This window comes from Eubalaena glacialis, chromosome 4, assembly GCF_028564815.1.
Source record: "Eubalaena glacialis isolate mEubGla1 chromosome 4, mEubGla1.1.hap2.+ XY, whole genome shotgun sequence".
NCBI classification, from domain to species: Eukaryota; Metazoa; Chordata; class Mammalia; order Artiodactyla; family Balaenidae; genus Eubalaena; species Eubalaena glacialis.
Genome location: NC_083719.1, coordinates 120,040,043 through 120,052,099, shown reverse-complemented (window position 1 = coordinate 120,052,099; position 12,057 = coordinate 120,040,043). Strand labels below are relative to the sequence as shown.

Sequence of the window (12,057 nt, the reverse complement as noted above, 5' to 3'; positions counted from 1 at the left end):
CCCCACCCTGAAGATTTTTAAGTGAGCAGAAACAAGCTTTGAGGAGCTGGGACCTTTTGAACACACTCCTTAGACCACAAGAGTCATTCTGTTACAAATGCAGTGAAGACTCCTAACACCAAGCTTCCCTGAGGGGCAGGCCCACGAAGCTGCTCCAGATCCAGTCCCCTGAAAATGACCTTGACAGGGAGGCAGTGGCTGTTTCATTGACAAAGCCTGAGACTTTTATCAGATGCCATGCCGCACTAGAGCGGCTTGTGTTACACGGAATCCCCCCAGCCAAGGTGCAGCAAGGCAGGCCAATTATAAAAGGCAGAACAAGGCAGATTGCAAGGCAGGGGTTGGTGGAGGTGGGGGGGTGGGGGTGGGGGAGCGTGTCTCATCTCAAAAGAGAAAGGCTTGCCAGAGAGCCAACCTGGGAAAAAGGCATTAGCTCCATCTTCTGTGCTCATGAAATAATGAGAAAGATTAGGCCTCAAGAAAGGGATTAGTCGGGCTTCCCTGGTGGCGCAGTGGTTAAGAATCCGCCTGCCAATGCAGGGGACACGGGTTCGAGCCCTGGTCCAGGAAGATCCCACATGCCGCGGAGCAACTAAATCAGTGCGCCACAACTACTGAGCCTGCGCGCCACAACTACTGAAGCCCACGCGCCTACAGCCCGTGCTCTGCAACAAGAGAAGCCACCGCAATGAGAAGCCCGCACACTGCATTGAAGAGTAGCCCCTGCTAGCCGCAACTAGAGAAAGCCCGCGCGCAGCAACAGAGACCCAAGGCAGCCAAAAATTAATTAATTAGTTTTTTTTTTTTAAAAAAAGAAAGGGATTAGCCAAGTCTGTCTACCCGTGAGGCTCTGCAGCGTCCCCTGAGGAAAAGCTCATTTGTGGCACTTGAAGAGGAAGGCTGTGTGATGCTCTCAGGACCACGGAGAGCTCTGGATGGGCGAGACCAAGGGGGGATGTGAAGACATGGGGAGGCTCTGGGTGTGTGAGTTACTAATGTTAAAAATGTAAAGCTTGATTGATTCTGATACATAAGACTCATTAGGTAGAGGTAAGAAGCTTGGAAAAAAACACGCCATTTACATTTCGGGCACGGGATGCCAGCAAGGACAGAGGCAGATAGCTCGGTGAAGTGAGCAAGGGCACAAGAGGAGACGGGAAGATGAAGCGACAGAGAAGAGCCTTGTTGGGGGAGGTCCTGGGTCATTAATTGCTTGAGAAAACCCCAGCCAGGGTTTGGGGTGGCCTTTTCCAAGGGGGAGCGAGCCAGCCCTCTTCCCAAGAAAAACAGTTCCTGAAGTCATGTGTCCAGAGTACTGAGGGAGGCAGAGGGAAGGGGGAGAACAGGGAAGGGGGAGGGGTTCAAGGTGAGACAGTGGGAGGCTACAGTCCCAGCCACAGTCACAGAGCATGAGGCCTGACTTGGTTTCTGAGATCTCTTCCCACTGAGAGTCTGAGATGGATGCTTGTGGTGGGGCTCCTGAGGTAACTCAGGAATAATAGTAACAATATCGATACTTCTAACAAGATGTAATCTTGTTATATAAGGTAACATTATTTATTTGTATCGTCATCTAACATTGATACAGTGCAGCACTGTGCTAAGAAAGCACTTTATATACCCTTATCTCATCTTATCCTCACAATAGCCCTATGAGTGTACGTAATATTGTTATCCCCCTTGTAGAGCAGAGGAAACTGAGGTCCAGAAAGGTGACACTGTTTAGCTTCGGTCTCATGTCCAGTAGTAGCCAAGACAAGGCTTGCCTTCTGCAGGGCTAACTCCAGGGCCCAGGTTCCTGTTCCCCAGGGAAAAGGCTCAATCAGCCCAGAGAGAAGGAAACCCAGGATGTGGACACAGCCACAAATCTAGCCCGGGTAGAACAGCCACAAAACACCTCCACTGTCACTTACTGGATGGCTCCTTCTGTATCAAACCTAAGGGCACCATAAATTGTAAGATACACCATCATTTTAGGGACCACTAAGAAATCAATGCATATCCTAATAGTAGAGATGTTAAAATACCAAAAGAAAACTGCATCTGAGGCTTGGGGAAATGTTCTAAGTGCCATGATGTGCTAAAAGCCTTGCCTCTGCTACCTTACTTCAAGCCAACAAATAGCCCTTTCTTTTCACCCCTGCTGTTAGTGAGGAGAACACAGCAGAGGCTGTGTCATGGTCAGTGACACAGCGCTATGGAGCTGGAGAGCCTGGATGTGTCCTTGGCAATCTCCTGCGCCCCAAATCCCTGTCCCTGTCCCTAACCATCAGGCAACACTGCCTCTGAAGGAGATGGGCCATCTTTGTCATTTGTTCCTTCTGGTGGGCAGCCAGCTAAGCAAACCAAAAACACAACAGAGGCACTGACTTCAAGAGAAAAGAAAACCTTGTCTCGTTCATCTTCACAGGCTCATCTATGCCTGGATTTACTCCAAGTCTCAAGCTCCCCCTGAACTCTGGGGATGCGTCATCCTCTGGTTGCCAGGTCAGGTGACCCATTTAAGAAGATCTGCAGCTCTGCCCTTCCTTCGCCTAGTTCATAAGCCTCCTCAGTCCCAGGTCTTTCTCTGACCCATCTCTCCTTTTTCCCAAACTCCAGTTGGTGATTTGTGCCAGATTTTACAGCATCATCCTTGACCCTGAACTTTATTCTTCCCACATCTTCCTTGCCTCCTCCCATCTTTCCAAGTGTCCTAACTCTTTGGCCTGACCCTGCCTTGTTCAAGAGCCTTATTCACATCTTAATCACTTCCTAGCCCCGTTTCATACCTCCTTCTCATTTAAGGCTTTCTAGAATCCCTGTGTGTCAAAATGAACACATGGGGAAAAGAGATGTGGAATGACGAGGTAGTATGTGTGGAAAAAACCAACTGGACAACTTTCCTTGTTTTAATTTTTGATGCCAAGACCTCCATCACCCACCGTGGGCTGTGTAGCTACAAGATGGCCTCTTGGTTTCCCAGCTGTGTATCATCATATATCTGCTTGCCCACTGTCGTGACCTCTTGGCTGTCCTTCCCACGATTTCCCATAGTGAAGGAAGCAATTGTGCTTTCAAGAAATCTTCCCCATCTCTTTGAAACACCCTTGTTCCCTCCCCTCCGGGCCATGAGTCACTCTTTCCCTGCACGTCTCTTCTCAGAGCTTTCCCGACACTGGAAATGAAGGAGGGTACTTGGCACTTTCCCCTTTCTCAATATTGCTCCCCACTTCAACGAGAAATTAAAATCACAACTTGGACACGTCTCCTAATGGCAAAATCATTCTATTGGAAAATGCCCATGTTCTTTTTTTTTCCTAAGCTTCTTCTCACTCAGCCTCTGTCCTTCAGAATCTCTCTTCTTTTCTGCATGACTGTCTCAACTCAGCCTAACTTCCCACAAAGCCCCAGTTCAACAAAATTTCCACTTTCCATCTATGTAAACTTTTATTGAAGGTTCAATATTATTTGTTTTCATATAACCCTGCTCAGTACAGGTTTCCTTTGCTCTGAGTTCCCCCAGGGCAGAGACCTGTCTGCTTCATACACTCACTCCATCCATGCATCAAGAGGACACAGTAAATATGTGCTGAGGGAATGAACGACTCACAGCCACTGCTGGGCTTCTGCATCCATTTAGGATGTGAGCGCCATGAAGCATCTGTTCATTCGACACATCTTTGTGGTACCCTGCCATGTGCCAGGCCCAGTGTTAAGCATGAACAAGAGTCCCTGTTCTCTTGAAGCTTCACTTCTAATGGAAAAGGATGGTTTAAAAATCATTAAATTGGAGTCTAGCCACCAAATACTGGACTCTAATAAGTGTGTTGGAGAAAGTCTTGAAACGACCGTAAGTTGAACTCATGCTCGTCCTGGGAGAGCTAAGAAACTGGGAAAGGGAGAGTCAGTTAGAGAATGAGATGAGGACATTTTTTAACAGCTTTATTGAGATGTAATTTACATACCATACAATTCACCCATTTAAAGTGCACAATTCAATGCATTTTACTATATTGACAGAGTTGTGTCAATACTGCCACTATCTAATTTCAGGGCATTTTCATTGTGCTAAAACCCGCACACCCATTAAGCCATCACTCCCCAGTCCCTCCTCTCTCAGCCCCTGGCAACCACAAATCTACTTTCTGTTTCTATAGATTTGCCAATTCTGGACATTTCATATAAATGAATTGTATAATATACAGTGTTTGTGACCAGCTTCTTTCACTAGCATATTGTTTTCAAGGTTCATCTATGTTGTAGCATTTATTTTATCAGTACTTCACTCCTTTTTATAGCCAAATAATACACTCCACTGTATGGATATACCACATTTTATTTATCCATTCATTCACGATTTGATGGACATCTGGGTTATTTCCACTTTTTGGCTATTATAAACAATGCTACTCTGAACATTAGTACATACGTTTTTGTATGAACATATGTTTTCATTTATCTTGGGTATATCCTTAGGAGTGGGATTGTTGGGTCATATGGTAACCCTATGGATAACCATTTGAGGAACTGTCAAACTGTTTTCCAAAGCGGCTCACCAATTTTACATTCCCACCAGCAACGTACAGGGGCTCCAATTTCCCCACATCCTTGTCAACACTTGTTATTATCCATCTTTTGATTACAGCCATCCTAGCAGATGTGAATGGTATCTCATTGTGGTTTTGATACGCATGTCCCTGAAGGCTAATGATGTTGAGCGTCTTTGCACATGGAGATGAGAATATCTGTATTATGTTTGCGAGGCAGCCACTGATTTGATTCCCAGCACGGTGAGTGCACGTCACAGGTGCTCAATAACGTTGCTGAATGAACATAACTAAGAATGGAGCAAAGAAAAGTGCCTTGAAGGACACCGGCTCCATGAGCTATGGCAGGCCTGGAAGAGGACTTGGATGAGGGAGAATATTTTGCAAAAGTGAAGCAATGTATTTTGATCCCCCTCACCCCATCCTGCTGCCTTTAAACCATGTTCCATTTGGAGCCTCCCTTCCCGGAGGCTAGGTCAGGAGCACTGTCACCTGGAGCCAGGGAAGGAAATGGGAACACCACATAAAGAGGGCAGTTGGCTCAACTGCCGAGATTTGTAGAGAGAAGATTTGAGAAACTGCTTGAGCTCCCTTTTAACATAGCAAGGGCTGGGCCTGGCAGACAGACTGTGGCACTTCTACCACCGTGTAAGGGGATGCCCACCTGCCACAGGGGGTCAGCCTTGAAGATGATATGACTATGTGTGTGTGTAGGCAGTGGAGGTGGCTGTGTCTCTGGCAACATGCCAGTGAGCTGGGATAACCCTGGCCCTGCAACATGGGGAGGCCTGGAGAACTGAGAGGGTGGACAGGCCTGAGCCCATGGCAAGTGGGCGTAGTCTGTACTCCAGATGTCCTGCTGTTCCTGTGTGATACAGATGCTGAGATGAGGGCCAGAGGCCATTGTGTGGTGACCTGTAGCAGGGCCAGGGGCAGACCTCCTGGGCTGGGAGGCAGAGACCCAGAGGGGCCCATTGGCCGGCAAGAGCTAGTCAGCCAGGGAGCCGCCCTGGGCCCTGACCAAGCCGAGAGAGACCAGGGCCTCAACTTGAGCCGTGAAAGCCGCGGGTGGGCAGTAACAGAGCAGGAAGAGGGCTCCACACCTAGACCTTGGGCCCCAGAGGCCCCTGAGTGAGGGTCTCGACTCTTCCAGTGAGAGGCTGAGCGACCTCTGCTCCCCTTACAGCTAGACGATGTTTCCGAGAGGAGCAGGGAGGGTGGCCAAAGATGGGGGACACTCTAGGGGCTGGGGCATCACCCAGCAGGACCTTTTAGATCCTTGTACTGGATGAGACTGATGCCGCTCTTCAGCTACCTAACAGTTGAGGTCTTGGGAGGAAGCCCAGGCCACAGACAAATGAAGAGCAGCTCCAGTCACGTTGTGTGACAAAACTGGTGACAAAACTGGTGAGCTGATTTGCTCGGCAGTGAGCCAGGCCCATATGGGCAGTGGGTGCAGGATGTGGTTGGAATCCAACCTAAGTCTGCTTGTGGCTGTGTCTGTGGCCACTTCCAGGGGTCCCTTCTGGAGTCAAGGACCGTCTGGGCAACTCTCCACCAGAACCAGAAAAACAGCTCCAAGTGCATGTCCTTTGACATGTTTACCTAGGGTTCTTTGAGAAGCTTTTGGAGGCATGTGGATGGGCCAGGCGGAGAAAACACCACTCCTCTAACTGTGGCTCCTCCCGTTTTCTGAGCCCTTCCTTTGTTTCCGGTGCTGTGCTAACACTTACACATGTCACTGAATGCTCCCAGCAACACTGTGAAAGTAGGGACTATTATTAGTTATGTTTTATAGGTAAAGAAACTGGGGGCTTGGTGAGGTTTCCCAGGATCTACTGCGGGTAAGTGTTTGGATCAGTATTTGAACACAGTGGTCTGGCTGCAGAGGCCGGGGACTGGAGCACTGGGTATACGGCCTCTCATTTTTCTATCTAAAAATTCCCCTTAGAATTGAAGCAAGAGCTGTTTATTAAAGAAAACATTTTAATGTTATTGTTTCATATTTGTAAAAAAAAAAATACCTTCCCATTTCACAACAATAAGGATGGTTAAATAGAAAAATGACAAGTAACCAAACTGAGTGAGAATTCTTTTCAGCGACTCTTCCCCCAGCACAAGGCAACTCCAGCAAACTCAAGGCCTCAGCTTTGTTGGTTATGTAACTCTACCCAAAAGACACTACACCCAGCTCATCTCAAACCATGTGTGTTTCCACCCATCTGTCCATCCACCCATCCATCCACCCACCCACCCATCCACTGGTCCATCCACTTTTTCATCTCACAATTATTGAGCCTAGTATGTACAAAGCACCAGGGACCCAAATGAACAAGGAAGTTCCTTCCTTTGAGAAGTTCACAGTTGGGGCAGAAGCACCCCCAGAGTACAGTGTATACAGGTACAGATGGTGGTTCAGCAGGCAGGGAGTACAGAACAGATAAAAAAAAAAAAAAGGGGGAGTGAAGAGAGGCAGGCATGAGAAGGAGGGGCTTTGCCTGGTGAGCTACCCCCAGATCTCTGCACCTTCTCTTCCTTCAGGTCTCAGCTTAAATGTTACCTCCTCAAGGAGTCTTGCCTGACTATTCTAGAGTTGGATTTGCCCTTTATTCTCTGCCTTGGTTCCTTGAGAGTGAATTTTTCTTTCTTTGTCCTTTGATTCATGTGTGCGGGTGTGTGTATTGTCTGTGAAGTCCCAGGTACAATGTGGTCCCATAAAGACCGGGACAATGATTCACCTTTTTCACAAAAGTATCTCCAAGGCCTGACATACTTGGTTTGTTGTTCGGTGCTTAGTTTGTTGCCTGAATGAATGAAGGTTGGAACCAGATCATAAAAGGCCTTGAATGCCAAGCTAAGAAGTTTGGGCTTTGGCCTGCAGGCAGTGAAGAATGAGCGGAGGGTATTTGAGTGAGGATGAAGCATGATCAGATCTGTGGTTTGGGAGGACAAGGCTGGAGGTGTTGTGGGTGAGGTAAGAGGAATAAGCTACAGAGAGAAAAATTAGAAGCAATCACCTTGGATAGGCGTCAAGATGTTGCTGGCCCGACCCAAGACACTGATGGTAGTGAAGGAAAGGAACGAACACGTAAGGAATATTTAGGTCATTAAATCATTAAGAGATGCCTGTGGGTAGCGAGGGAAAGGGGATATGACCAAGGTCTGTAGTTTGGGTTACTCTGTAACCACTGTACTGTCACTCATTAAGGCAGAGGCAGTCTGGGATTTTGGAGACACAGGTGGACGCTGAGGCAGACAAGGACACACAGGGAGAGGAGGAGAGCACGCACATGGTTGAGAGAGGACAGCTGGGACAGACCCCTGAGGGATGCTGGACGTCAAAGGGGGGCTAACGGACAAGAAGCCAGGACAGGACGCTGAGCAAGCGCAGTTAAAGAGGAGGACCTGGAAGCCAGCGCAACTGTCGAAACCAGACAGAGGAGAATGGTCTAGAGTGGGACTGAAAGCTCTACGGCCCATGGGGGCAGGAGAGTCCATAAGAGGAAGCAGTGGAGACCCTGCGTCAGGCTGCCCCTCAGCCTGAAGGTGGGTGCAATGGGTCCGATCTTCTGATGGTTAAAGAGAGGGCAGACAGTGCTGGGTCCAGGTGAAATCTCCCAACTGGTACATGTTGAATCGATTAAGAGCAACTACAAACAAAGTGCGGCTCCAGCAAGCCACACAGCCTCAGGCCACCTCTGGCTCATGGGTCACCAGTTTGCAACCCCAGTTTTGGAGAACCTCATGGGCAAGCTTTTCCAAGGGCAGTTTTGGTGGAAGGAGGACTCCAGAGGGCTGGGGATGACTGAGAGGGGGTGGAGGCAGTGACATTTTGGGGGGAAGCTCGGCCGTGGGGAAAGCTGATAGTGAGGAGGGGGCAGGAGGGCCCCAGGGAGGGTGGGAAGGAGCCTTTAGGTGGAAGACATTTAGCAAGTTTGGGGCTGAAAGGAAAGGCTAAGAGCACAGCATTCTGGATCTCTTTTCAGAGGGCTTTACAAGTATTACTGTTTTCTCTTTATATTAGAAAAATACCTGCGATGTATTTTCACCGACTCCATCCCACTCTCCAGAGGTAATCATTTTTTCAGGTTTCTATCTATGCGTCTACACATACACATATAATTTTAAAAATCAGTTATGGGATAATTCCACACATATTGTTCTAGAGCTTTCTCTTCCCCACTTATCTAGGTTCATATATTGTATGTCCAGCTCTCTCTTTTTTTTTTTCCACCTGCCTGGGATTTGTTTGGCTGTATAATGTGAAGGTTCACAGTGCGGCTGTGAACCTCATACATTGATCTCTGGGCCCTGGGGTGAGTCCCTCCATAAGACAAACTCTTAATACTGGACTCACTGGTCACAGAGTCCGCACACAGTGTGCGGCTTCCTCAAAGGACTTGTTCAATTTGTCTGCTTCTTCCTCAGGGCCTGGGTATAAAACAATGCAGGGAAGAAGGTTTATTTCCAAGGAAGCTTCTACAATTGAAAACAAGGCTTTAATGTATCCCAATCTGATGACTATACAGCTTTCTTTTTAATCAGGATGCTGTGAGTAGGATGGTACTTATTCACAGGTAACGCATTCATTAACCTGATAAAGATGGGACAAATACAAATAACTTTCAGAGAAAATAACACTCTACTCTTCTTGGTTTGAACATCCATCTTCTAGGACTAGAGTCAATATCTGAAGAAGATACTGATTCCCGAGGGCCCACTGAAATACGTTAAAAGAGCCACAATGTGGGAAATTTGATCACGGATTTCAGGGAGACCAAAGGCTGAAGGCTATTAAAAAATTTTTTAAACAAAATTAAACGCCTAGGATTTGGTATTTAATCTGTGAAATCATCAGTTTAATTATATTTGCAGAAGATCATTCTTTGGCACAGAGGAGGGAAAACCCTCTCTCAGTCCTTCAGAGAACACAAAACCAGGCAGGACAAACAAGGTGAAGCATAACAGCCTCTTTCAAGGACCCTGATTTCCCGGCTGCGGTCGGCACACTTAGCTCAGAGCGCCCTCTTCTGGACCTGGGCTCCACTGCACCAGCCTGGGCCCAGCCCACCAAAGGCAGGACAAGTCTGATTTTCAGTCTGGAAAGCGGCTCCAATTCTAGCTTCAACACATCTTTGAGTTTCTTCTGCCTTAGCCACTGAAACCCCAAGATGTTCTTTTTCAATATTTGTGCTACATTTTCAGGTTACACAGGACTCTGCCTCCTCTTAAGAATGATTCCTTGGTGACTCTTTTTTTAAAAAAAAATACCCTCCTCAGATCTGAGCTAAGCCACTGGGATTCCCCGTACGTTTGTTAACTGTCGGGAATAAAGTCATAATTTTGGATAAGTGGGAACTAGGTCTAGAAACCCACAGAGAACGTCAAACAGTTGTATGTGTCATTACCCAATGCACTTGAGCAAAGTCTGTTTAAGACTGTGGGTTTTTGTCTCATTCCAGAAAAGTTGTCAGAACCTTAGGTCAGCCTCATATTTCCTCTATTCTTTTAACAAATATTGCCAAGCACCTACTATGTGCCAGGGGTGTTCACAATGGGGGACAAGAGGAGGATAGTGTCACTTTAATCCCTCATGTGTTTTTACTGCAAAACAGCTGAAAATCTATGAGCGTCATAATGGGTTACTGGAGCCTCAATAAAGTTCTTTCCAATTACCTGTTAATCTATCATGTGCTGCAACTATTAAATTTAACTAGGTTAATCCTCTCAACTCAGAAATGGCTTCTAACTTCTTTAAAGGGGCTATTCAGTCCTCCAAAGAACACGCTCATAATCTGTTATGACAGGAAGGAGGGGCCAGGATGAAAGGAAACAGCTCTTCTGAAAAACTGCCTGTTTTCCTTGGAGTCAGGGTGGCCAGAGCTGAGGCCGGCCCCCGATTGGATGTGGGAGCCCGCAGTTACCTGGCACTTTCTTCATGAACCCTGCTGGGTCAGCACCAGCCTCTAACCAGCGACTTGCCCCCTGCCCCACTCATCCTCTGGGCAGAAGAGAAGCCCCCTTTCTCCTTCTCCTTCAAGGAAGACCTGGGGCCCATTTGCCAGACTGAGCGGCATCAGGTCCTGGAAAGGACCAGCCCCAAAGAGGGGAATGCTCCCTTGTAACCAGACCACAACGTTTACAGAGTCAAAGACAGCAATAACAGCACTGGGGAGTGAGCCAGCAAGGTCATCCAGGAGAGATAAGGAAATGACGCAAGGCCGAGGGCTTAAGGCACCAAATCCCAACACAACTTCCAATGAGATTCCACTAGTTATTTATGCTCTGACTTTTACTAAACTTCAGATGAACCTCGGAGAAGCAGACATCCTTTCGTCCTCACTTCTCTTAGATTTGTAACCGCAATACGATGCTTCTTTAGGAGAGTCATGGATCCTTCTAGTCTGCTATCCAAATGATAAGTGAACTTGGCTTTTTAAAAAAAGCTAACCTTCTCTCTAAAATCGCTCCAGATTTCCAAGGGGTGATTCTGAATGACTGTATTTTGTGGGCTCGCTCCATCCAAAGTTCTGAACTTTCAGGTGCCCTTTCCCAAGTTACACCGTTTAATTAGACCCAGTTCATTCAATTCAACTCACCAAATATTTATTGAGCCGAGCACTGTGTTAGAAAGAGACCTGAACGCTGCCCTCAGGAAATTCACAGACCAAGGGATGAGACAGATGAATAAACAAATCATTTCAGTCCAGCATGGTAGGTGCAATGATAGAATTATGTACAAGGCAGCACTTTCAAGCCTCTCATGGAGTTATGGTCTGGGGAGAGAGCCAGACATTAATCGGAAAATTGCACAAATAAAAGTAGAGTTTAAACTTTGACCAGCACCATCGAGGAGAGACAGGCGGCACCATCAGAGCTTTAATGGGACATGTGGTCAGGGAAGGTTGAGTAGGACACCCTTGAAGAAGTCGCAGTTGAGATGTGAAAGATGGTTCAGGGTAAATTCGCTGTAGAGTGGAGGGAACGGTGGTCCTGCGTGGCAAAGCATGTGCAAAGGACCCATGGCAGGAGATCACACAGTGTATCCAAGGGGCCAAACCAAAGCTGGTGTGGCTAGAACACAGGGCTGGAGGGGGATGGTGGGGTGGCTGGGCCAGAGAGGTCTGCAGGGCTGGATCCCAAGCATCCCCTGGTCAGCCATGGCCTTCATTTCTGTGTGCTTATCTCCTCATCTGTGAAAAGGGGATCAGAGCAGCATATACCTCGAAGGAATGAGGGAATCCCTTTTAGCACTTAGAGGAGTGCCTGTGAGTATCAGCTGCTGTTATAGTGTTGTAATTATCATCCTCATCATCTCACCAGGATAAGCCTGTGGATGAGGACCCTGCTGGCCCAGGTCAGGTATTTCTTTTCAACACTTCACACTAGCTACATGGGCACAGTTCCATAGAGGTCTCAGAGGCCACAGAAATCAGCAAAGACTCCAATAAGGGTAACCGCTGGCTTTCTGGAGACATCCTGAATGAATGACCAGCTGGACTGCTGACCACAGGGCTCAAAAACAACC

The 12,057-nt window shown here is 47.5% G+C and overlaps 1 protein-coding gene and 1 long non-coding RNA gene across 7 annotated transcripts in view; both read left to right on the top strand.

Moving 5' to 3' along the window:
- The window catches only part of FGF1 (fibroblast growth factor 1), a 102,166-nt gene that overhangs the window by 35,954 nt on the left and 54,155 nt on the right, over window positions 1-12,057 (top strand). The window lies entirely within an intron of this gene.
- On the top strand, window positions 7,719-10,212 carry LOC133090030 (uncharacterized). Of its 2 annotated transcripts, none has more exons than XR_009700774.1 (4): window positions 7,719-8,075; window positions 8,554-8,601; window positions 8,958-9,106; window positions 9,205-10,212. It is a non-coding gene; the product is annotated as an uncharacterized LOC133090030 (long non-coding RNA). The 2 variants fall into 2 exon arrangements; XR_009700775.1 differs by having other exon boundaries at window positions 7,721-8,075; window positions 8,958-9,080.